The following is a 27,015-nucleotide window of genomic DNA, read 5'->3' as shown; positions in this document are numbered from 1 at the left end:
GAAACAACGGCGGCGCTCAATACGACGTCCGCATTCAGTATACGGCTCTGAAACAACGGCGGCGCTCAATACGACGTCCGCATTCAGTATACGGCTCTGAAACAACGGCGGCGCTCAATACGACGTCCGCATTCAGTATACGGGTCTGAAACAACGGCGGCGCTCAATACGACGTCCGCATTCAGAATACGGCTCTGAAACAACGGCGGCGCTCAATACGACGTCCGCATTCAGTATACGGCTCTGAAACTACAGCGGCGCTCAATACGACGTCCGCATTCAGAATACGGCTCTGAAACAACGGCGGCGCTCAATACGACGTCCGCATTCAGTATACGGGTCTGAAACAACGGCGGCGCTCAATACGACGTCCGCATTCAGTATACGGGTCTGAAACAACGGCGGCGCTCAATACGACGTCTGCATTCAGTATACGGGTCTGAAACAACGGCGGCGCTCAATACGACGTCCGCATTCAGTATACGGGTCTGAAACAACGGCGGCGCTCAATACGACGTCTGCATTCAGTATACGGGTCTGAAACAACGGCGGCGCTCAATACGACGTCTGCATTCAGTATACGGGTCTGAAACAACGGCGGCGCTCAATACGACGTCCGCATTCAGTATACGGGTCTGAAACAACGGCGGCGCTCAATACGACGTCCGCATTCAGTATACGGCTCTGAAACAACGGCGGCGCTCAATACAACGTCCGCATTCAGTATACGGCTCTGAAACAACGGCGGCGCTCAATACGACGTCCGCATTCAGTATACGGCTCTGAAACAACGGCGGCGCTCAATACAACGTCCGCATTCAGTATACGGCTCTGAAACAACGGCGGCGCTCAATACGACGTCCGCATTCAGTATACGGGTCTGAAACAACGGCGGCGCTCAATACGACGTCCGCATTCAGTATACGGCTCTGAAACAACGGCGGCGCTCAATACGACGTCCGCATTCAGTATACGGCTCTGAAACAACGGCGGCGCTCAATACGACGTCCGCATTCAGTATACGGGTCTGAAACAACGGCGGCGCTCAATACGACGTCCGCATTCAGAATACGGCTCTGAAACAACGGCGGCGCTCAATACGACGTCCGCATTCAGTATACGGCTCTGAAACTACAGCGGCGCTCAATACGACGTCCGCATTCAGAATACGGCTCTGAAACAACGGCGGCGCTCAATACGACGTCCGCATTCAGTATACGGGTCTGAAACAACGGCGGCGCTCAATACGACGTCCGCATTCAGTATACGGGTCTGAAACAACGGCGGCGCTCAATACGACGTCTGCATTCAGTATACGGGTCTGAAACAACGGCGGCGCTCAATACGACGTCCGCATTCAGTATACGGGTCTGAAACAACGGCGGCGCTCAATACGACGTCTGCATTCAGTATACGGGTCTGAAACAACGGCGGCGCTCAATACGACGTCTGCATTCAGTATACGGGTCTGAAACAACGGCGGCGCTCAATACGACGTCCGCATTCAGTATACGGGTCTGAAACAACGGCGGCGCTCAATACGACGTCCGCATTCAGTATACGGCTCTGAAACAACGGCGGCGCTCAATACGACGTCCGCATTCAGTATACGGCTCTGAAACAACGGCGGCGCTCAATACGACGTCCGCATTCAGTATACGGCTCTGAAACAACGGCGGCGCTCAATACGACGTCCGCATTCAGTATACGGGTCTGAAACAACGGCGGCGCTCAATACGACGTCCGCATTCAGAATACGGCTCTGAAACAACGGCGGCGCTCAATACGACGTCCGCATTCAGTATACGGCTCTGAAACTACAGCGGCGCTCAATACGACGTCCGCATTCAGAATACGGCTCTGAAACAACGGCGGCGCTCAATACGACGTCCGCATTCAGTATACGGGTCTGAAACAACGGCGGCGCTCAATACGACGTCCGCATTCAGTATACGGGTCTGAAACAACGGCGGCGCTCAATACGACGTCCGCATTCAGTATACGGGTCTGAAACAACGGCGGCGCTCAATACGACGTCCGCATTCAGTATACGGGTCTGAAACAACGGCGGCGCTCAATACGACGTCTGCATTCAGTATACGGGTCTGAAACAACGGCGGCGCTCAATACGACGTCCGCATTCAGTATACGGGTCTGAAACAACGGCGGCGCTCAATACGACGTCTGCATTCAGTATACGGGTCTGAAACAACGGCGGCGCTCAATACGACGTCTGCATTCAGTATACGGGTCTGAAACAACGGCGGCGCTCAATACGACGTCCGCATTCAGTATACGGGTCTGAAACAACGGCGGCGCTCAATACGACGTCCGCATTCAGTATACGGCTCTGAAACAACGGCGGCGCTCAATACGACGTCCGCATTCAGTATACGGCTCTGAAACAACGGCGGCGCTCAATACGACGTCCGCATTCAGTATACGGCTCTGAAACAACGGCGGCGCTCAATACGACGTCCGCATTCAGTATACGGGTCTGAAACCATATTCTGACCAACGGAGCAATGGCAGCTCGAATAATACGCTTCTGATACGGAAGAGGCAACAGGTTTTTTTTTTTTTTATGTCCAGTGAAAGACATCACTACTTGTCGTAACTGGCTGTCAGATCACGATTTCCAGGGATGTGGTGGGGGGAAGTGATTTCGGCACGAGCGCCTTAGAAAAACGATATCGTAAAACGCGTTAGTGACGGGTCATCAGAAAAACACGATATAATCGCGAGACGCGTTAGTGACGGGTCATTAGAAAAACACGATATAATCGCGAGACGCGTTAGTGACGGGTCATTAGAAAAACACGATATAATAGCGAGACGCGTTAGTGACGGGTCATTAGAAAAACACGATATAATAGCGAGACGCGTTAGTGACGGGTCATTAGAAAAACACGATATAATCGCGAGACGCGTTAGTGACGGGTCATTAGAAAAACAGTATAATCGCGAGACGCGTTAGTGACTGGTCATTAGAAAAACACGATATAATAGCGAGACGCATTACTGACGGGTCATTAGAAAAACACGATATAATAGCGAGACGTGTTAGTGACGGGTCATTAGAAAAACACGATATAATCGTGAGACGCGTTAGTGACGGGTCATTAGAAAAACACGATATAATCGCGAGACGCGTTAATGACGGGTCATTAGAACAACACGATCTAATCGCGAGACGCGTTAGTGACGGGTCATTAGAAAAAGACATATAATCGCGAGACGCGTTAGTGACGGGTCATTAGAAAAACACGATATAATCGCGAGATGTGTTAGTGACTGGTCATTAGAAAAACGCGATATAATCACGAGACGCGTTAGTGACTGGTCATTAGAAAAACAGTATAATCGCGAAACGCGTTAGTGACTGGTCATTAGAAAAACAATATAATCGCGAGACGCGTTAGTGACGGGTCATTAGAAAAACACGATATAATCGCGAGATGTGTTAGTGACTGGTCATTAGAAAAACGCGATATAATCACGAGACGCGTTAGTGACTGGTCATTAGAAAAACAGTATAATCGCGAAACGCGTTAGTGACTGGTCATTAGAAAAACAATATAATCGCGAAACGCGTTAGTGACGGGTCATTAGAAAAACACGATATAATCGCGAAACGTGTTAGTGACGGGTCATTAGAAAAACACGATATAGTCGCGAGACGCGTTAGTGATGGGTCATTAGAAAAACACGATATAATCGCGAAACGTGTTAGTGACGGGTCATTAGAAAAACACGATATAATCGCGAAATGTGTTAGTGACGGGTCATTAGAAAAACACGATATAATCGCGAGACGCGTTAGTGACTGGTCATTAGAAAAACAGTATAATCGCGAAACGCGTTAGTGACGGGTCATTAGAAAAACACGATATAATCGCGAAATGTGTTAGTGACGGGTCATTAGAACACGATATAATCGCGAGACGCGTTAGTGACTGGTCATTAGAAAAACAGTATAATCGCGAGACGCGTTAGTGACTGGTCATTAGAAAAACAGTATAATCGCGAGACGCGTTAGTGACGGGTCATTAGAAAAACAATATAATCGCGAAACGTGTTAGTGACGGGTCATTAGAAAAACACGATATAATCACGAAACGCGTTAGTGACGGGTCATTAGAAAAACAATATAATTGCGAAACGCGTTAGTGACGGGTCATTAGAAAAACACGATATAATCGCGAAACGTGTTAGTGACGGGTCATTAGAAAAACACGATATAGTCGCGAGACGCGTTAGTGACGGGTCATTAGAAAAACACGATATAATCGCGAAATGTGTTAGTGACGGGTCATTAGAAAAACACGATATAATCGCGAGACGCGTTAGTGACGGGTCATTAGAAAAACAATATAATCGCGAAACGCGTTAGTGACCGGTCATTAGAAAAACACGATATAATCGCGAAACGTGTTAGTGACGGGTCATTAGAAAAACACGATATAATCGCGAGACGCGTTAGTGACGGGTCATTAGAAAAACACGATATGATTGCGAGACGCGTTAGTGACTGGTCATTAGAAAAACAGTATAATCGCGAAATGCGTTAGTGACGGGTCATTAGAAAAACAATATAATCGCGAAACGTGTTAGTGACGGGTCATTAGAAAAACACGATATAATCGCGAAACGCGTTAGTGACGGGTCATTAGAAAAACACGATATAATCGCGAGACGCGTTAGTGACTGGTCATTAGAAAAACAGTATAATCGCGAAACGTGTTAGTGACGGGTCATTAGATAAACACGATATAGTCGCGAGACGCGTTAGTGATGGGTCATTTGAAAAACGCTACATAGGCACAAGATGCGTTAGTGGGGGGTCATCCGTGACAGATCGGGCATAAAGAGCCGGCTCCCTACTGTGAACGAAGGGTAAAATGACGGTGATTGGCAGCCGACGGTGTTGGACCACCTTGATCTGTATGGGATCTAAAAGATCTGTCTCTTTTTTTGGGGGGGTGAGCCAAATAATCCAGATCACCAAAAAAAAAAAAGAGCCAGACTGCCCATAACCACAAAGTGTTATCTCTGGTTCAATAAAAGGCACCACTACATGCAGCTATTGGGCTTTTTTACCATGTGTTTTTCTGTCCTTCTAGGGCTATGTTCAAACATTGCGCTTTTTTTATGCAAATTTTCAGCCGCGTTTTACAGTACCAGCAAAGTCTATGAGATTCCAGCAATCTCCTGCACGCGCCTTGGTTTTTGTTTCATCAGTATTTTGTGCTTTTCGTGTTTTTTTGCAGAATAGAGCATGTCACTTCTTTCAGTGTTTTTTCAGCGTTTTTCACCCATTGAAAGTAACAGGTGATAAAAAAAAAACGCACCAAAACCGCAAGTGTCATTTTTTTTTCAGTGCTTTTTGTGCCAAAACCTGAGGAAATAGAATGAGATTTTTTTTTTCACTGAACTTTATGTACATCCATAAAGAGACAAAAGGACAATGAAAAAATGCAGCAAAAATCAAGCCAAAAAAACCCCAAAACAACAAAATCCTGAACAAACCTTCCTGGCAAGAGATTAGGTTTTGCTGCAGAAATAAAAAAAACGCAATGTGTGAACATAGCCTTAGAGCTTGTTCACACGTTGCGTTTTATTTTACACTTGCAGCAAAATAAAATATTTTTTTGATCTGCGGCGCATTTTTTTTCCGATTCTCTGTCAGCGTTGTTTTTACCCATTCAATTGGATGCAAAAAAAAAATGCATGAAATGTACTTTGTTCACACACCCTTAGGCTAGCTTCCCGCAATGAGTATTTTGTGTGTTTGGAGCATTTCTGCACCTATTAGCTAAATTAGGATATTTATGTTTTTTTTTTTTATTGTTTTAGAGTGCGATTTTTATTTTTTTTTCTTTACATGTGTTTTTTATTGTGGTTTTTTTTTAATGCTGTGGCTTTTGTCTCTTTTTTTGGTATGTTATGCTGCTTTGTTTTGGATTCTTCCTGTTAATTAGGTTTGATAAAACTTTGTTGATGAAGTCATGTGCCATTTACATGTATTTTTTTTAGTGTTTTTCTGCACACATCTCGTGTGATTTTTAAGCTTCTTTTGATGCGGAATTTCCGCAGCGTAAACGCTTAAAAAACTTGGTAATCCGTGCCCCATGATCCCCAATGAAAATCCACATGTTCTGTGCACATGCTGCGGATTTTCCTTGCGGAAAAATCCAAAAATCCGCAGCATGTCCATTATTTGTGTGTTTCCGCATGCGGATTTGAGGTCACAATCCGCATGTAAAAACTCTTGAAGAACGCGTGTAAAATCCACAAGCGTTTTTACTGCCAAGGGACATGCAGAAACGCTGCTTGAATTCTGCATCGTGGGCACATAGCCTTACATCCGGATTTTCCTCATCTCATTCAAGTCTAAATTAGCTTAAAAAACGCACCAAATACTCATCGTGGGAAATTGATTTTAGGCCTCATTCAAATGTTCAGTATTTATATCAGTATTTGTAAGCCAAAACCAGGAGTGGAACAATCAGAGGAAGTATAATAAAAACACGTCTACCACTCCTGATTTTGGCTTACAAATACTGATATAAAATACTGACCAAATACTGAACGTGTGAACGTGGCCTTTGAGGTACACTCGTACCTCGGATGGATGCCACAGTATAGGTATACAGCGGCTTCTTTTGTCCATAAAACACAGTATCCCTTGCATTGTCTCCTATTACATATAGAAAAATAAGATATACCTGGCATATACCGGCCCAGTAGAGACCACTAAGACACTTTTTTGACCTTCATCAGGTTGGGAAACCAATGATTTTGTCTGACATATTGTAGGCCCTCAGAAGGCCGAAATTTCTTAGCACAGTATGAAAGTAGTATTATTATCAATAAAGGTGTTTCCTCTGCTCGGACAACCCCTTCTCAGTTAATATATTCCCTCATGTAAAATAAAAGCAGCCTATACTCTCCTCCGGTGCCGGAACTCCCAGGGCTCTCGTGACGTTATGTCATGTAAGCCCCGCAGCCAATTACTACTTTTGGACGTAACTGACATCCAGTGGAAGTCAGAGAGCAAAAGGCAGTGCTCTCTTCTTGTGATATTCAGTTTCGTCCAAAGGAAGTGAGAGTGAAGTGGACACTGATTGGCTGCGGGACTCATGTGACATAACAATGTCATGGGAGACCCGGCTTTTTTTTTTTTTTTTTTTTTACATGCGGGAATATAGTATTTGAGAAAGGGTTGTCTGAGTAGTGAACAACCCCTTTAAGGCAAATATATAATATAATCTTACTCACCTAGAGACCCATGACACTGCCTGCACTGCACGTCGTTCATAACAGATATCGCAACCAGCTCCAGCTTTCAGATACCTTGTGAACAGGGCTGTGAAGTTGGGGGTGCCAAGGTTCCGGCTCTCTTATTTATTTATTTATTTTTAAAGTCTGTATTCACCTCTGGTGCCGGGTCACCCGGGGCTCTCTTGACATTGGCTGCGGGGCTCACATGACATAACAATCACTTCCTTCAAACGTAACTGACATCCTGACGAGGGCAGAGAGCGGCAGCCGTTCTCACTTCTTCCGAATGTCAGTTTCGTCCAAAGGAAGTCAGTCAAGTGGACGCTGATTGACTGTTGGGCTCACATGACGTAACAGCGTCATGAGAGCCCCATGAGACCCGGAGGTGAGCACAGGCTGTTTTTTATTTTACAATGAGGTTTCAGATTTGTTGTGAACAGGGCTGTGGAGTCGAGAATACCAAGGTTTCCGACTCTTTTATTTTCTCACACTCTGACTTCTTCATAAATGACCAATAATTAGTAATAAGAAATTTAATTTAGCAAAATGGAAACATAACTGCATCACTTTTTTTTTTTTTTGCTAAATAGGGGCCTTAGATTGATATGAGATGAAATATATTTATGTTAACGGTTTTAAACTTGTCTAAATCCCTATGAAAGGTAATAGATTAATTTATCAATATATATATATTTTTTTTTTAAAGTCGGACTTGTCACATTTTTAGTGACTCCACGACTTCGACTCTACCGACTATTGGTTGTGAGATGGATGTAACAGGCCCTGATGAATGTACGAGGCTCTGTCCATATCTCTTTCTTGGTTTTATCGGAGATTTATTTCGGGAGCATTCCCTGATGTATACCTCTGATTTTTAATTAGACCCCAATCCACCCAGAATGGTATAAAATGCATAAAACTGCTGCTATTGCCCTTACACCGCTTGGTTCCCCTGCTCGTTCTTCCTGGTCCAAAGCTTCAACAGTCTCCTTTTTTAGTTTTGGTGAGGACCCCCGCCACCGGTTCGTACAATGTCGGGCTCATGAAACTAGTCTTATATTAAAGGGGTATTCCCATTTTCAAGATCCTATTCCAATATGTAGTAAGTGTAGTAATAATAATAATACTCTCAAACACCTCCAATTAGAAATGTAGTATAGTTCTTCTAATTAGCTATGTCGCTTACCCCCATATGCAAGACATTGCAGCAGCTTAGATATCCATGGTTGCGACCACTAACTGTCACTAAATGAGTGGTCATAACCATGGATACCTAAGCTACTGCACATGAGGTAAATGACATAGCTAATGAGGAGAACTATACTACATTTCTAATTGGAGGTATTTGCTAATATTCTTATTATTACACCTACTACATATTGGGATAGGATCTTGGAGATGGGAGTACCCCTTTTAGTCTGGTTCATTCGGACCCCCGGGAGGTCCAGGTGCTGCAGCTGCGGCCTAATACTGTTGTACCATCGCTCTGTTGATGGTTACTTTTGGATAATTGTTACTTTTTTATGGATTTTATGATTTAATTGTAATTTTTTGTATTTGGAAAGGAAATGGTTTATGTAAATTACCGCTGCTTTTTTTTTTTTGCAATATTTTCTAAATGTGAATATTTTTTCATTCCTTTTTGTATTTATTCCTAAGATGAATAAAATAAATGCCGTTAGTCTACAATTTACCCGCTCGCTTTCGTTTTGGGCTTGCAATCTTCCTACGCTCGAGGTCATTGTTTTCTGATAATTCTTCGGCACTCCCTGAGGTTTGCTTCTTCCTAATCGAATGCATCAAGTTGCTTTTGTGTGTTTTTTTTTTCTTTCGGTATCCATTTTGCAAAATTTTTTGGGCGTGTTCTGTCTTGACAATATTGGCATCAGATCAGGAGGCGCTGCCGTACAGCTCCGTATCCCTCCGCTCTCATTTGCCCTTATGGTGTAGTATTGCTGTCTGCTGCTGCTGCTGCAGTCGTTCTATGTTATCGCTGTGCTCTGTACACACTTGTCATCGGCCTCCTGGAGGCTCCACGCCAGAATTTATTAACCTTTTGTGGTCTGTAGATCTCTAGATTAACGTCTGGGCATTGTCTTTTGGAATCGGGGATTGTTTTTGGATACTGTATGTGATACCTCAATGTGGTTTTCAGCCAATACCACGACCCTCAATTCCCCCCGTGCGTCCGGCTCATTCTTCTTCCCCAGGGTTCCCACCAGCATTTCATAATCGCTGCCAGACATTTCCATTGCAAGCCTCAGATTTATGTGCTCTTGAGGAATGTATCGGGCGGGAGATTTTAAATATGCATGAAAGCTGGATGTACAAGACCTGAGCGGTCAGGAACTGTACCATATAGTCACCAATGTGAGGGTCTTGTATGCAGTGACCTACATAGAGATCACAGGGCCCCATAGCTAAAGTCCTAATTGGTGTCCCCACCTTCCCCTTATGATGCTTGCCAAAGTAATAACTCTGCATAGTATATCTCTCACAGCATGATGCCCCTAAAGTGCCCCCACACAGTATGACACAGCCTCCTATACACAACACGATGACCAAAAATCCCCCACAGGCAGTATGAGGGTCCCCACACACAGTATGATGACCCCCACAGCCCCACTATACACAGCATGATAGCCCCACAGGCAGTATGAGGGTCCCCACACACAGTATGATGTCCCCCACAGCCCCACTATACACAGCATGATGGCACTACAGCCCTCACAGGCAGTATGAGGGTCCCTACAAATAGTATGATGACCCCCACAGCTTCCTATACACAACATGATGACCAAAAAATCCCCCACAGGCAGTATGAGGGTCCCCACACACAGTATGATGACCCCCACAGCCCCGATATACACAGCATGATGGCCCCACAGGCAGTATGAGGGTCCCCACACATAGTATGATGACCCCCACAGCCCCGATATACACAGCATTATGGCCCCACAGGCAGTATGAGGGTCCCCACACACAGTATGATGACCCCCACAGCCCCGATATACACAGCATGATGGCCCCACAGGCAGTATGAGGGTCCCCACACACAGTATGATGACCCCCACAGCCCCGATATACACAGCATGATGGCACTACAGCCCTCACAGGCAGTATGAGGGTCCCTACACATAGTATGATGACCCCCACAGTCTCATTATACACGGCATGATCGCCCCACAGCCCCCTACACACAATATGAATCAAAATCCCCCACAGGCAGCATGAGGGTCCTCACACACAGTATGATGACCCCCCACAGCCCCATTGTACACAGCATGATGGCCCCACAGGCAGTATGAGAGTCCCCACACACAGTATGATGACCCCCACAGTCTCATTATACACAGCATGATGGCACTACAGCCCTCACAGGAAGTATGAGGGTCCTCACACACAGTATGATGACCCCCCACAGCCCCATTATACACAGCATGATGGCCCCACAGGCAGTATGAGAGTCCCCACACACAGTATGATGACCCCCACAGTCTCATTATACACAGCATGATAGACCCACAGCCCCCACAGGAAGTATGAGGGTCCCCACACATAGTATGATGACCCCCACAGTTTCATTATGCACAGCATGATAGCCCCACAGCCCCCTACACACTAGGACCCAAAATCCCCCACAGACAGTATGAGGGTCCTCACACACAGTATGATGGCCCCCACAGCCTCGCTATCTACAGAATGATGGCTCAACAGCCCCCTATACATAATATGATGACCCCCACAAGCAGTATAAGGGCCCTTGAGCAGGCAGTATGAAGGCCCACACACACACACACAGTATGATGGTCTCACAACCCCCACAAAGCAGAAGGAGGGCCTGCAGCCCCCACACACAGTATAATGTCCCCCACAGTCTTTCAATCACTCAGCACCCACACAGTCATTGACACAGTATTAGGGTGCGTGCACACTGTCAGGAATGGCTGCGGATTGGACGCAGCGCACTTGCAATCTACAGCGGCCAGATGTTAGAGCATAGTGAACGGGATTTCAAGAGATCTCATGTCCTCTATGCGTCTCCATGCACCTGCGGATCACCCGCGGAGACAGACATGCGGTGCGTCTTCACACACCGCAGCAGGTCAATTTCTATCAGTGCAATGTATAGGATGCGGTGAATCCATATGGTTCAATGAACACATGCAGATCACCTGTGTACAGCTCTTTGGACGCAGCATAGAGTATAACGCGCTGCATGAAAGTATTGTGTGCACAAACCCTTAGGGCTCCCACACACAGTGTGAGGTCTCCACCAGCTCCTCTGACAATATGAGGGCCTACACACACACAGCACCCAGCACAGTATGAGGGCCTGCACACACACACAGCACCCAGCACAGTATGAGGGCCTGCACACACACACAGCACCCAGCACAGTATGAGGGCCTGCACACACACACACAGCACCCAGCACAGTATGAGGGCCTGCACACACACACAGCACCCAGCACAGTATGAGGGCCTACACACACAGCACCCAGCACAGTATGAGGGCCTGCACACACACACACAGCACCCAGCACAGTATGAGGGCCTGCACACACACACACACAGCACCCAGCACAGTATGAGGGCCTGCACACACACACAGCACCCAGCACAGTATGAGGGCCTACACACACACACAGCACCCAGCACAGTATGAGGGCCTGCACACACACACACACACACAGCACCCAGCACAGAATGAGAGCCTACACACACACAGCACCCACACAGTATGAGGGCCTGCATACACACACAGCACCCAGCACAGTATGAGGGCCTCCACACACAGCACCCAGCACAGTATGAGGGCCTGCACACACACAGCACCCAGCACAGTATGAGGGCCTCCACACACAGCACCCAGCACAGTATGAGGGCCTACACACACACACAGCACCCAGCACAGTATGAGGGCCTACACACACACAGCACCCAGCACAGTATGAGGGCCTACACACACACACAGCACCCAGCACAGTATGAGGGCCTGCACACACACACAGCACCCAGCACAGTATGAGGGCCTGCACACACACAGCACCCAGCACAGTATGAGGGCCTACACACACACACAGCACCCAGCACAGTATGAGGGCCTACACACACACAGCACCCAGCACAGTATGAGGGCCTACACACACACACAGCACCCAGCACAGTATGAGGGCCTGCACACACACACAGCACCCAGCACAGTATGAGGGCCTGCACACACACAGCACCCAGCACAGTATGAGGGCCTGCACACACACAGCACCCAGCACAGTATGAGGGCCTGCACACACACAGCACCCAGCACAGTATGAGGGCCTGCACACACACAGCACCCAGCACAGTATGAGGGCCTACACACACACATAGCACCCAGCACAGTATGAGGGCCTGCACACACACAGCACCCAGCACAGTATGAGGGCCTGCACACACACAGCACCCAGCACAGTATGAGGGCCTACACACATACACACAGCACCCAGCACAGTATGAGGGCCTCCACACACACACAGCACCCAGCACAGTATGAGGGCCTACACACACACACCCAGCACCCAGCACAGTATGAGGGCCTACACACACACAGCACCCAGCACAGTATGAGGGCCTGCAGACACACACACAGCACCCAGCACAGTATGAGGGCCTACACACACACACAGCACCCAGCACAGTATGAGGGCCTACACACACACACATCACCAAGCACAGTATGAGAGCCTGCACACACACACAGCACCCAGCACAGTATGAGGGCCTACACACACACAGCACCCAGCACAGTATGAGGGCCTACACACACACACACAGCACCCAGCACAGTATGAGGGCCTACACACACACACAGCACCCAGCACAGTATGAGGGCCTACACACACACAGCACCCAGCACAGTATGAGGGCCTGCACACACACACAGCACCCAGCACAGTATGAGGGCCTACACACACACAGCACTCAGCACAGTATGAGGGCCTACACACACACAGCACCCAGCACAGTATGAGGGCCTGCACAGACACAGCACCCAGCACAGTATGAGGGCCTGCACAGACACAGCACCCAGCACAGTATGAGGGCCTGCACAGACACAGCACCCAGCACAGTATGAGGGCCTGCACAGACACAGCACCCAGCACAGTATGAGGGCCTGCACACACACAGCACCCAGCACAGTATGAGGGCCTGCACACACACAGCACCCAGCACAGTATGAGGGCCTGCACACACACAGCACAGTATGAGGGCCTACACAGCACCCAGCACAGTATGAGGGCCTACACACACACACAGCACCCAGCACAGTATGAGGGCCTACACACACATAGCACCCAGCACAGTATGAGGGCCTACACACACACACAGCACCCAGCACAGTATGAGGGCCTGCACACACACAGCACCCAGCACAGTATGAGGGCCTACACACACACACACACAGCACCCAGCACAGTATGAGGGCCTACACACACACACACAGCACCCAGCACAGTATGAGGGCCTACACACACACAGCACTCAGCACAGTATGAGGGCCTGCACACACACACAGCACCCAGCACAGTATGAGGGCCTACACACACACAGCACTCAGCACAGTATGAGGGCCAACACACACACACAGCACCCAGCACAGTATGAGGGCCTGCACACACACAGCACCCAGCACAGTATGAGGGCCTGCACACACACAGCACCCAGCACAGTATGAGGGCCTACACACACACAGCACCCAGCACAGTATGAGGGCCTGCACACACACAGCACCCAGCACAGTATGAGGGCCTACACACACACACAGCACCCAGCACAGTATGAGGGCCTGCACACACACACAGCACCCAGCACAGTATGAGGGCCTACACACACACATAGCACCCAGCACAGTATGAGGGCCTACACACACACAGCACCCAGCACAGTATGAGGGCCTACACACACACAGCACCCAGCACAGTATGAGGGCCTACACACACACAGCACCCAGCACAGTATGAGGGCCTGCACACACACAGCTCCCAGCACAGTATGAGGGCATACACACACACAGCACCCATAACAGTATGAGGGCCTGCACACACACACAGCACCCAGCACAGTATGAGAGCCTGCACACACACACAGCACCCAGCACAGTATGAGGGCCTACACACATACAGCACCCAGCACAGTATGAGGGCCTACACACACACAGCTCCCAGCACAGTATGAGGGCCTGCACACACACAGCACCCAGCACAGTATGAGGGCCTGCACACACACACACAGCACCCAGCACAGTATGAGGGCCTGCACACACACACAGCACCCAGCACAGTATGAGGGCCTACACACACACAGCACCCTGCACAGTATGAGGGCCTACACACACACACACAGCACCCAGCACAATATGAGGGCCTCCACACACAGCACCCAGCACAGTATGAGGGCCTACACACACACAGCACCCAGCACAGTATGAGGGCCTACACACACACAGCACCCAGCACAGTATGAGGGCCTGCACACACACAGCACCCAGCACAGTATGAGGGCCTGCACACACACAGCACCCAGCACAGTATGAGGGCCTACACACACACAGCACCCAGCACAGTATGAGGGCCTACACACACACAGCACCCAGCACAGTATGAGGGCCTACACACACACAGCACCCAGCACAGTATGAGGGCCTACACACACACAGCACCCAGCACAGTATGAGGGCCTGCACACACACAGCTCCCAGCACAGTATGAGGGCCTACACACACACAGCACCCATAACAGTATGAGGGCCTGCACACACACACAGCACCCAGCACAGTATGAGAGCCTGCACACACACACAGAACCCAGCACAGTATGAGGGCCTACACACACACAGCACCCAGCACAGTATGAGGGCCTACACACACACAGCACCCAGCACAGTATGAGGGCCTACACACACACAGCACCCAGCACAGTATGAGGGCCTACACACACACAGCACTCAACACAGTATGAGGGCCAACACACACACACACAGCACCCAGCACAGTATGAGGGCCTGCACACACACAGCACCCAGCACAGTATGAGGGCGTGCACACACACAGCACCCAGCACAGTATGAGGGCCTACACACACACAGCACCCAGCACAGTATGAGGGCCTGCACACACACAGCACCCAGCACAGTATGAGGGCCTACACACACACACAGCACCCAGCACAGTATGAGGGCCTGCACACACACACAGCACCCAGCACAGTATGAGGGCCTACACACACACATAGCACCCAGCACAGTATGAGGGCCTACACACACACAGCACCCAGCACAGTATGAGGGCCTACACACACACAGCACCCAGCACAGTATGAGGGCCTACACACACACAGCACCCAGCACAGTATGAGGGCCTGCACACACACAGCTCCCAGCACAGTATGAGGGCCTACACACACAGCACCCATAACAGTATGAGGGCCTGCACACACACACAGCACCCAGCACAGTATGAGAGCCTGCACACACACACAGCACCCAGCACAGTATGAGGGCCTACACACATACAGCACCCAGCACAGTATGAGGGCCTACACACACACAGCACCCAGCACAGTATGAGGGCCTGCACACACACAGCACCCAGCACAGTATGAGGGCCTGCACACACACACACAGCACCCAGCACAGTATGAGGGCCTGCACACACACACAGCACCCAGCACAGTATGAGGGCCTACACACACACAGCACCCTGCACAGTATGAGGGCCTACACACACACACACAGCACCCAGCACAATATGAGGGCCTCCACACACAGCACCCAGCACAGTATGAGGGCCTACACACACACAGCACCCAGCACAGTATGAGGGCCTACACACACACAGCACCCAGCACAGTATGAGGGCCTGCACACACACAGCACCCAGCACAGTATGAGGGCCTGCACACACACAGCACCCAGCACAGTATGAGGGCCTACACACACACAGCACCCAGCACAGTATGAGGGCCTACACACACACAGCACCCAGCACAGTATGAGGGCCTACACACACACAGCACCCAGCACAGTATGAGGGCCTGCACACACACAGCTCCCAGCACAGTATGAGGGCCTACACACACACAGCACCCATAACAGTATGAGGGCCTGCACACACACACAGCACCCAGCACAGTATGAGAGCCTGCACACACACACAGAACCCAGCACAGTATGAGGGCCTACACACACACAGCACCCAGCACAGTATGAGGGCCTACACACACACAGCACCCAGCACAGTATGAGGGCCTGCACACACACAGCACCCAGCACAGTATGAGGGCCTGCACACACACAGCAGCCAGCACAGTATGAGGGCCTGCACACACACACACACAGCACCCAGCACAGTATGAGGGCCTGCACACACACACAGCACCCAGCACAGTATGAGGGCCTACACACACACAGCACCCTGCACAGTATGAGGGCCTACACACACACACACACAGCACCCAGCACAATATGAGGGCCTCCACACACAGCACCCAGCACAGTATGAGGGCCTACACACACACAGCACCCAGCACAGTATGAGGGCCTGCACACACACAGCACCCAGCACAGTATGAGGGCCTGCACACACACAGCACCCAGCACAGTATGAGGGCCTGCACACACACAGCACCCAGCACAGTATGAGGGCCTGCACACACACAGCACCCAGCACAGTATGAGGGCCTGCACACACACACAGCACCCAGCACAGTATGAGGGCCTGCACACACACAGCACCCAGCACAGTATGAGGGCCTGCACACACACACACAGCACCCAGCACAGTATGAGGGCCTGCACACACACACAGCACCCAGCACAGTATGAGGGCCTACACACACAGCACCCTACACAGTATGAGGGCCTCCACACACACACAGCACCCAGCACAGTATGAGGGCCTCCACACACAGCACCCAGCACAGTATGAGGGCCTACACACACACAGTACCCAGCACAGTATGAGGGCCTACACACACACAGCACCCAGCACAGTATGAGGGCCTGCACACACACAGCACCCAGCACAGTATGAGGGCCTGCACACACACAGCACCCAGCACAGTATGAGGGCCTGCACACACACAGCACCCAGCACAGTATGAGGGCCTACACACACACACCACCCAGCACAGTATGAGGGCCTGCAGACACACAGCACCCAGCACAGTATGAGGGCCTGCACACACACAGCACCCAGCACAGTATGAGGGCCTGCACACACACAGCACCCAGCACAGTATGAGGGCCTACACACACACAGCACCCAGCACAGTATGAGGGCCTACACACACACAGCACCCAGCACAGTATGAGGGCCTACACACACACAGCACCCAGCACAGTATGAGGGCCTGCACACACACAGCTCCCAGCACAGTATGAGGGCCTACACACACACAGCACCCATAACAGTATGAGGGCCTGCACACACACACAGCACCCAGCACAGTATGAGAGCCTGCACACACACACAGAACCCAGCACAGTATGAGGGCCTACACACACACAGCACCCAGCACAGTATGAGGGCCTACACACACACAGCACCCAGCACAGTATGAGGGCCTGCACACACACAGCACCCAGCACAGTATGAGGGCCTGCACACACACAGCAGCCAGCACAGTATGAGGGCCTGCACACACACACACACAGCACCCAGCACAGTATGAGGGCCTGCACACACACACAGCACCCAGCACAGTATGAGGGCCTACACACACACAGCACCCTGCACAGTATGAGGGCCTACACACACACACACACAGCACCCAGCACAATATGAGGGCCTCCACACACAGCACCCAGCACAGTATGAGGGCCTACACACACACAGCACCCAGCACAGTATGAGGGCCTACACACACACAGCACCCAGCACAGTATGAGGGCCTGCACACACACAGTACCCAGCACAGTATGAGGGCCTGCACACACACAGCACCCAGCACAGTATGAGGGCCTGCACACACACAGCACCCAGCACAGTATGAGGGCCTGCACACACACACAGCACCCAGCACAGTATGAGGGCCTGCACACACACAGCACCCAGCACAGTATGAGGGCCTGCACACACACACACAGCACCCAGCACAGTATGAGGGCCTGCACACACACACAGCACCCAGCACAGTATGAGGGCCTACACACACAGCACCCTACACAGTATGAGGGCCTCCACGCACACACAGCACCCAGCACAGTATGAGGGCCTCCACACACAGCACCCAGCACAGTATGAGGGCCTACACACACACAGTACCCAGCACAGTATGAGGGCCTACACACACACAGCACCCAGCACAGTATGAGGGCCTGCACACACACAGCACCCAGCACAGTATGAGGGCCTGCACACACACAGCACCCAGCACAGTATGAGGGCCTGCACACACACAGCACCCAGCACAGTATGAGGGCCTACACACACACAGCACCCAGCACAGTATGAGGGCCTGCAGACACACAGCACCCAGCACAGTATGAGGGCCTGCACACACACAGCACCCAGCACAGTATGAGGGCCTGCACACACACAGCACCCAGCACAGTATGAGGGCCTGCACACACACAGCACCCAGCACAGTATGAGGGCCTGCACACACACAGCACCCAGCACAGTATGAGGGCCTACACACACACACACAGCACCCAGCACAGTATGAGGGCCTGCACACACACACAGCACCCAGCACAGTATGAGGGCCTACACACACACACACAGCACCCAGCACAGTATGAGGGCCTACACACACACAGCACCCAGCACAGTATGAGGGCCTACACACACACAGCACCCATAACAGTATGAGGGCCTACACACACACACACATCACCCAGCACAGTGTGAGAGCCTGCACACACACACAGCACCCAGCACAGTATGAGAGCCTGCACACACACACAGCACCCAGCACAGTATGAGGGCCTACACACACACACAGCACCCAGCACAGTATGAGGGCCTACACACACACAGCACCCAGCACAGTATGAGGGCCTACACACACACAGCACCCAGCACAGTATGAGGGCCTGCACACACACAGCACCCAGCACAGTATGAGGGCCTGCACACACACACAGCACCCAGCACAGTATGAGGGCCTACACACACACAGCACCCAGCACAGTATGAGGGCCTACACACACACAGCACCCAGCACAGTATGAGGGCCTACTCACACATAGCACCCAGCACAGTATGAGGGCCTACACACACACACAGCACCCAGCACAGTATGAGGCCCTGCACACACAGCACCCAGCACAGTATGAGGGCCTACACACACACACACACACACACACACACACACACAGCACCCAGCACAATATGAGGGCCTACACACACACACAGCACCCAGCACCGTATGAGGGCCTGCACACACAAACAGCACCCAGCACAGTATGAGGGCCTACACACACACAGCACTCAGCACAGTATGAGGGCCTACACACACACAGCACCCAGCACAGTATGAGGGCCTGCACACACACAGCACCCAGCACAGTATGAGGGCCTGCACACACACAGCACCCAGCACAGTATGAGGGCCTACACACACACAGCACCCAGCACAGTATGAGGGCCTACACACACACACAGCACCCAGCACAGTATGAGGGCCTGCACACACACAGCACCCAGCACAGTATGAGTGCCTGCACACACACAGCACCCAGCACAGTATGAGGGCCTACACACACACACAGCACCCAGCACAGTATGAGGGCCTGCACACACACACAGCACCCAGCACAGTATGAGGGCCTACACACACACAGCGCCCAGCACAGTATGAGAGCCTACACACACACAGCGCCCAGCACAGTATGAGGGCCTCCACACACACACAGCACCCAGCACAGTATGAGGGCCTACACACACACACAGCACCCAGCACAGTATGAGGGCCCACACACACACAGCACCCAGCACAGTATGAGGGCCTGCACACACACACAGCACCCAGCACAGTATGAGGGCCTGCACACACACAGCACCCAGCACAGTATGAGGGCCTGCACACACACAGCACCCAGCACAGTATGAGGGCCTGCACACACACAGCACCCAGCACAGTATGAGGGCCTACACACACACACACAGCACCCAGCACAGTATGAGGGCCTGCACACACACACAGCACCCAGCACAGTATGAGGGCCTACACACACACACACAGCACCCAGCACAGTATGAGGGCCTACACACACACAGCACCCAGCACAGTATGAGGGCCTACACACACACAGCACCCATAACAGTATGAGGGCCTACACACACGCACAGCACCCAGCACAGTATGAGGGCCTACACACACACACACATCACCCAGCACAGTATGAGAGCCTGCACACACACACAGCACCCAGCACAGTATGAGAGCCTGCACACACACACAGCACCCAGCACAGTATGAGGGCCTACACACACACACAGCACCCAGCACAGTATGAGGGCCTACACACACACAGCACCCAGCACAGTATGAGGGCCTACACACACACAGCACCCAGCACAGTATGAGGGCCTGCACACACACAGCACCCAGCACAGTATGAGGGCCTGCACACACACACAGCACCCAGCACAGTATGAGGGCCTACACACACACAGCACCCAGCACAGTATGAGGGCCTACACACACACAGCACCCAGCACAGTATGAGGGCCTACTCACACATAGCACCCAGCACAGTATGAGGGCCTACACACACACACAGCACCCAGCACAGTATGAGGCCCTGCACACACAGCACCCAGCACAGTATGAGGGCCTACACACACACACACACACACACACACACACACACAGCACCCAGCACAATATGAGGGCCTACACACACACACAGCACCCAGCACCGTATGAGGGCCTGCACACACAAACAGCACCCAGCACAGTATGAGGGCCTACACACACACAGCACTCAGCACAGTATGAGGGCCTACACACACACAGCACCCAGCACAGTATGAGGGCCTGCACACACACAGCACCCAGCACAGTATGAGGGCCTGCACACACACAGCACCCAGCACAGTATGAGGGCCTACACACACACAGCACCCAGCACAGTATGAGGGCCTACACACACACACAGCACCCAGCACAGTATGAGGGCCTGCACACACACAGCACCCAGCACAGTATGAGTGCCTGCACACACACAGCACCCAGCACAGTATGAGGGCCTACACACACACACAGCACCCAGCACAGTATGAGGGCCTGAACACACACACAGCACCCAGCACAGTATGAGGGCCTACACACACACAGCACCCAGCACAGTATGAGAGCCTACACACACACAGCACCCAGCACAGTATGAGGGCCTCCACACACACACAGCACCCAGCACAGTATGAGGGCCTACACACACACACAGCACCCAGCACAGTATGAGGGCCCACACACACACAGCACCCAGCACAGTATGAGGGCCTGCACACACACACAGCACCCAGCACAGTATGAGGGCCTGCACACACACAGCACCCAGCACAGTATGAGGGCCTGCACACACACACAGCACCCAGCACAGTATGAGGGCCTGCACACACACAGCACCCAGCACAGTATGAGGGCCTGCACACACACACACACACAGCACCCAGCACAGTATGAGAGCCTACACACACACACAGCACCCAGCACAGTATGAGGGCCTGCACACACACACACACACACACAGCACCCAGCACAGTATGAGAGCCTACACACACACAGCACCCAGCACAGTATGAGGGCCTACACACACACACAGCACCCAGCACAGTATGAGGGCCTACACACACACAGCACCCAGCCCAGTATGAGGGCCTGCACACACACACACAGCACCCAGCACAGTATGAGGGCCTACACACACACACAGCACCCAGCACAGTATGAGGGCCTGCACACACACACACACAGCACCCAGCACAGTATGAGAGCCTACACACACACAGCACCCAGCACAGTATGAGGGCCTGCACACACACACAGCACCCAGCACAGTATGAGAGCCTACACACACACAGCACCCAGCACAGTATGAGGGCCTGCACACACACACACAGTACCCAGCACAGTATGAGGGCCTACACACACAGCACCCAGCACAGTATGAGGGCCTGCACACACACACACAGCACCCAGCACAGTATGAGGGCCTGCACACACACACACAGCACCCAGCACAGTATGAGGGCCTACACACACACACAGCACCCAGCACAGTATGAGGGCCTGCACACACACACACACACACAGCACCCAGCACAGTATGAGAGCCTACACACACACAGCACCCAGCACAGTATGAGGGCCTGCACACACACACAGCACCCAGCACAGTATGAGGGCCTACACACACACAGCACCCAGCACAGTATGAGAGCCTACACACACACAGCACCCAGCACAGTATGAGGGCCTCCACACACACACAGCACCCAGCACAGTATGAGGGCCTACACACACACACAGCACCCAGCACAGTATGAGGGCCCACACACACACAGCACCCAGCACAGTATGAGGGCCTGCACACACACACAGCACCCAGCACAGTATGAGGGCCTGCACACACACAGCACCCAGCACAGTATGAGGGCCTGCACACACACACAGCACCCAGCACAGTATGAGGGCCTGCACACACACAGCACCCAGCACAGTATGAGGGCCTGCACACACACACACACACACAGCACCCAGCACAGTATGAGAGCCTACACACACACACAGCACCCAGCACAGTATGAGGGCCTGCACACACACACACACACACACACACACACAGCACCCAGCACAGTATGAGAGCCTACACACACACAGCACCCAGCACAGTATGAGGGCCTACACACACACACAGCACCCAGCACAGTATGAGGGCCTACACACACACAGCACCCAGCCCAGTATGAGGGCCTGCACACACACACACAGCACCCAGCACAGTATGAGGGCCTACACACACACACAGCACCCAGCACAGTATGAGGGCCTGCACACACACACACACACAGCACCGTATGAGAGCCTACACACACACAGCACCCAGCACAGTATGAGGGCCTGCACACACACACAGCACCCAGCACAGTATGAGAGCCTACACACACACAGCACCCAGCACAGTATGAGGGCCTGCACACACACACACAGTACCCAGCACAGTATGAGGGCCTACACACACAGCACCCAGCACAGTATGAGGGCCTGCACACACACACACAGCACCCAGCACAGTATGAGGGCCTACACACACACACAGCACCCAGCACAGTATGAGGGCCTGCACACACACACACACAGCACCCAGCACAGTATGAGAGCCTACACACACACAGCACCCAGCACAGTATGAGGGCCTGCACACACACACAGCACCCAGCACAGTATGAGGGCCTACACACACACAGCACTCAGCACAGTATGAGGGCCTGCACACACAGCACCCAGCACAGTATGAGGGCCTACACACACACAGCACCCAGCACAGTATGAGGGCCTCCACACACAGCACCCAGCACAGTATGAGGGCCTGCACACACACAGCACCCAGCACAGTATGAGGGCCTCCACACACAGCACCCAGCACAGTATAAGGGCCTACACACACACAGCACCCAGCACAGTATGAGGGCCTACACACACACAGCACCCAGCACAGTATGAGGGCCTGCACACACACAGCACCCAGCACAGTATGAGGGCCTGCACACACACAGCACCCAGCACAGTATGAGGGCCTACACACACACAGCACCCAGCACAGTATGAGGACCTGCACACACACAGCACCCAGCACAGTATGAGGGCCTACACACACACACAGCACCCAGCACAGTATGAGGGCCTGCACACACACACAGCACCCAGCACAGTATGAGGGCCTACACACACACATAGCACCCAGCACAGTATGAGGGCCTACACACACACAGCACCCAGCACAGTATGAGGGCCTACACACACACAGCACCCAGCACAGTATGAGGGCCTACACACACACAGCACCCAGCACAGTATGAGGGCCTACACACACACAGCACCCAGCACAGTATGAGGGCCTGCACACACACAGCTCCCAGCACAGTATGAGGGCCTACACACACACAGCACCCATAACAGTATGAGGGCCTGCACACACACACAGCACCCAGCACAGTATGAGAGCCTGCACACACACACAGAACCCAGCACAGTATGAGGGCCTACACACACACAGCACCCAGCACAGTATGAGGGCCTACACACACACAGCACCCAGCACAGTATGAGGGCCTACACACACACAGCACCCAGCACAGTATGAGGGCCTACACACACACAGCACTCAACACAGTATGAGGGCCAACACACACACACACAGCACCCAGCACAGTATGAGGGCCTGCACACACACAGCACCCAGCACAGTATGAGGGCGTGCACACACACAGCACCCAGCACAGTATGAGGGCCTACACACACACAGCACCCAGCACAGTATGAGGGCCTGCACACACACAGCACCCAGCACAGTATGAGGGCCTACACACACACACAGCACCCAGCACAGTATGAGGGCCTGCACACACACACAGCACCCAGCACAGTATGAGGGCCTACACACACACATAGCACCCAGCACAGTATGAGGGCCTACACACACACAGCACCCAGCACAGTATGAGGGCCTACACACACACAGCACCCAGCACAGTATGAGGGCCTACACACACACAGCACCCAGCACAGTATGAGGGCCTGCACACACACAGCTCCCAGCACAGTATGAGGGCCTACACACACAGCACCCATAACAGTATGAGGGCCTGCACACACACACAGCACCCAGCACAGTATGAGAGCCTGCACACACACACAGCACCCAGCACAGTATGAGGGCCTACACACATACAGCACCCAGCACAGTATGAGGGCCTACACACACACAGCACCCAGCACAGTATGAGGGCCTGCACACACACAGCACCCAGCACAGTATGAGGGCCTGCACACACACACACAGCACCCAGCACAGTATGAGGGCCTGCACACACACACAGCACCCAGCACAGTATGAGGGCCTACACACACACAGCACCCTGCACAGTATGAGGGCCTACACACACACACACAGCACCCAGCACAATATGAGGGCCTCCACACACAGCACCCAGCACAGTATGAGGGCCTACACACACACAGCACCCAGCACAGTATGAGGGCCTACACACACACAGCACCCAGCACAGTATGAGGGCCTGCACACACACAGCACCCAGCACAGTATGAGGGCCTGCACACACACAGCACCCAGCACAGTATGAGGGCCTACACACACACAGCACCCAGCACAGTATGAGGGCCTACACACACACAGCACCCAGCACAGTATGAGGGCCTACACACACACAGCACCCAGCACAGTATGAGGGCCTGCACACACACAGCTCCCAGCACAGTATGAGGGCCTACACACACACAGCACCCATAACAGTATGAGGGCCTGCACACACACACAGCACCCAGCACAGTATGAGAGCCTGCACACACACACAGAACCCAGCACAGTATGAGGGCCTACACACACACAGCACCCAGCACAGTATGAGGGCCTACACACACACAGCACCCAGCACAGTATGAGGGCCTGCACACACACAGCACCCAGCACAGTATGAGGGCCTGCACACACACAGCAGCCAGCACAGTATGAGGGCCTGCACACACACACACACAGCACCCAGCACAGTATGAGGGCCTGCACACACACACAGCACCCAGCACAGTATGAGGGCCTACACACACACAGCACCCTGCACAGTATGAGGGCCTACACACACACACACACAGCACCCAGCACAATATGAGGGCCTCCACACACAGCACCCAGCACAGTATGAGGGCCTACACACACACAGCACCCAGCACAGTATGAGGGCCTACACACACACAGCTCCCAGCAGAGTATGAGGGCCTGCACACACACAGCACCCAGCACAGTATGAGGGCCTGCACACACACAGCACCCAGCACAGTATGAGGGCCTGCACACACACAGCACCCAGCACAGTATGAGGGCCTGCACACACACACAGCACCCAGCACAGTATGAGGGCCTGCACACACACAGCACCCAGCACAGTATGAGGGCCTGCACACACACACACAGCACCCAGCACAGTATGAGGGCCTGCACACACACACAGCACCCAGCACAGTATGAGGGCCTACACACACAGCACCCTACACAGTATGAGGGCCTCCACACACACACAGCACCCAGCACAGTATGAGGGCCTCCACACACAGCACCCAGCACAGTATGAGGGCCTACACACACACAGTACCCAGCACAGTATGAGGGCCTACACACACACAGCACCCAGCACAGTATGAGGGCCTGCACACACACAGCACCCAGCACAGTATGAGGGCCTGCACACACACAGCACCCAGCACAGTATGAGGGCCTGCACACACACAGCACCCAGCACAGTATGAGGGCCTACACACACACAGCACCCAGCACAGTATGAGGGCCTGCAGACACACAGCACCCAGCACAGTATGAGGGCCTGCACACACACAGCACCCAGCACAGTATGAGGGCCTGCACACACACAGCACCCAGCACAGTATGAGGGCCTACACACACACAGCACCCAGCACAGTATGAGGGCCTACACACACACAGCACCCA

The sequence above is a fragment of the Phyllobates terribilis genome, unplaced genomic scaffold (genome assembly GCF_046119375.1).
Source record: "Phyllobates terribilis strain yellow unplaced genomic scaffold, ASM4611937v1 Scaffold_11__3_contigs__length_659146591, whole genome shotgun sequence".
Classification (NCBI taxonomy): domain Eukaryota; kingdom Metazoa; phylum Chordata; class Amphibia; order Anura; family Dendrobatidae; genus Phyllobates; species Phyllobates terribilis.
The sequence above is the reverse complement of the archived record's forward strand: the minus strand, read 5'-3'. Positions refer to the sequence as shown.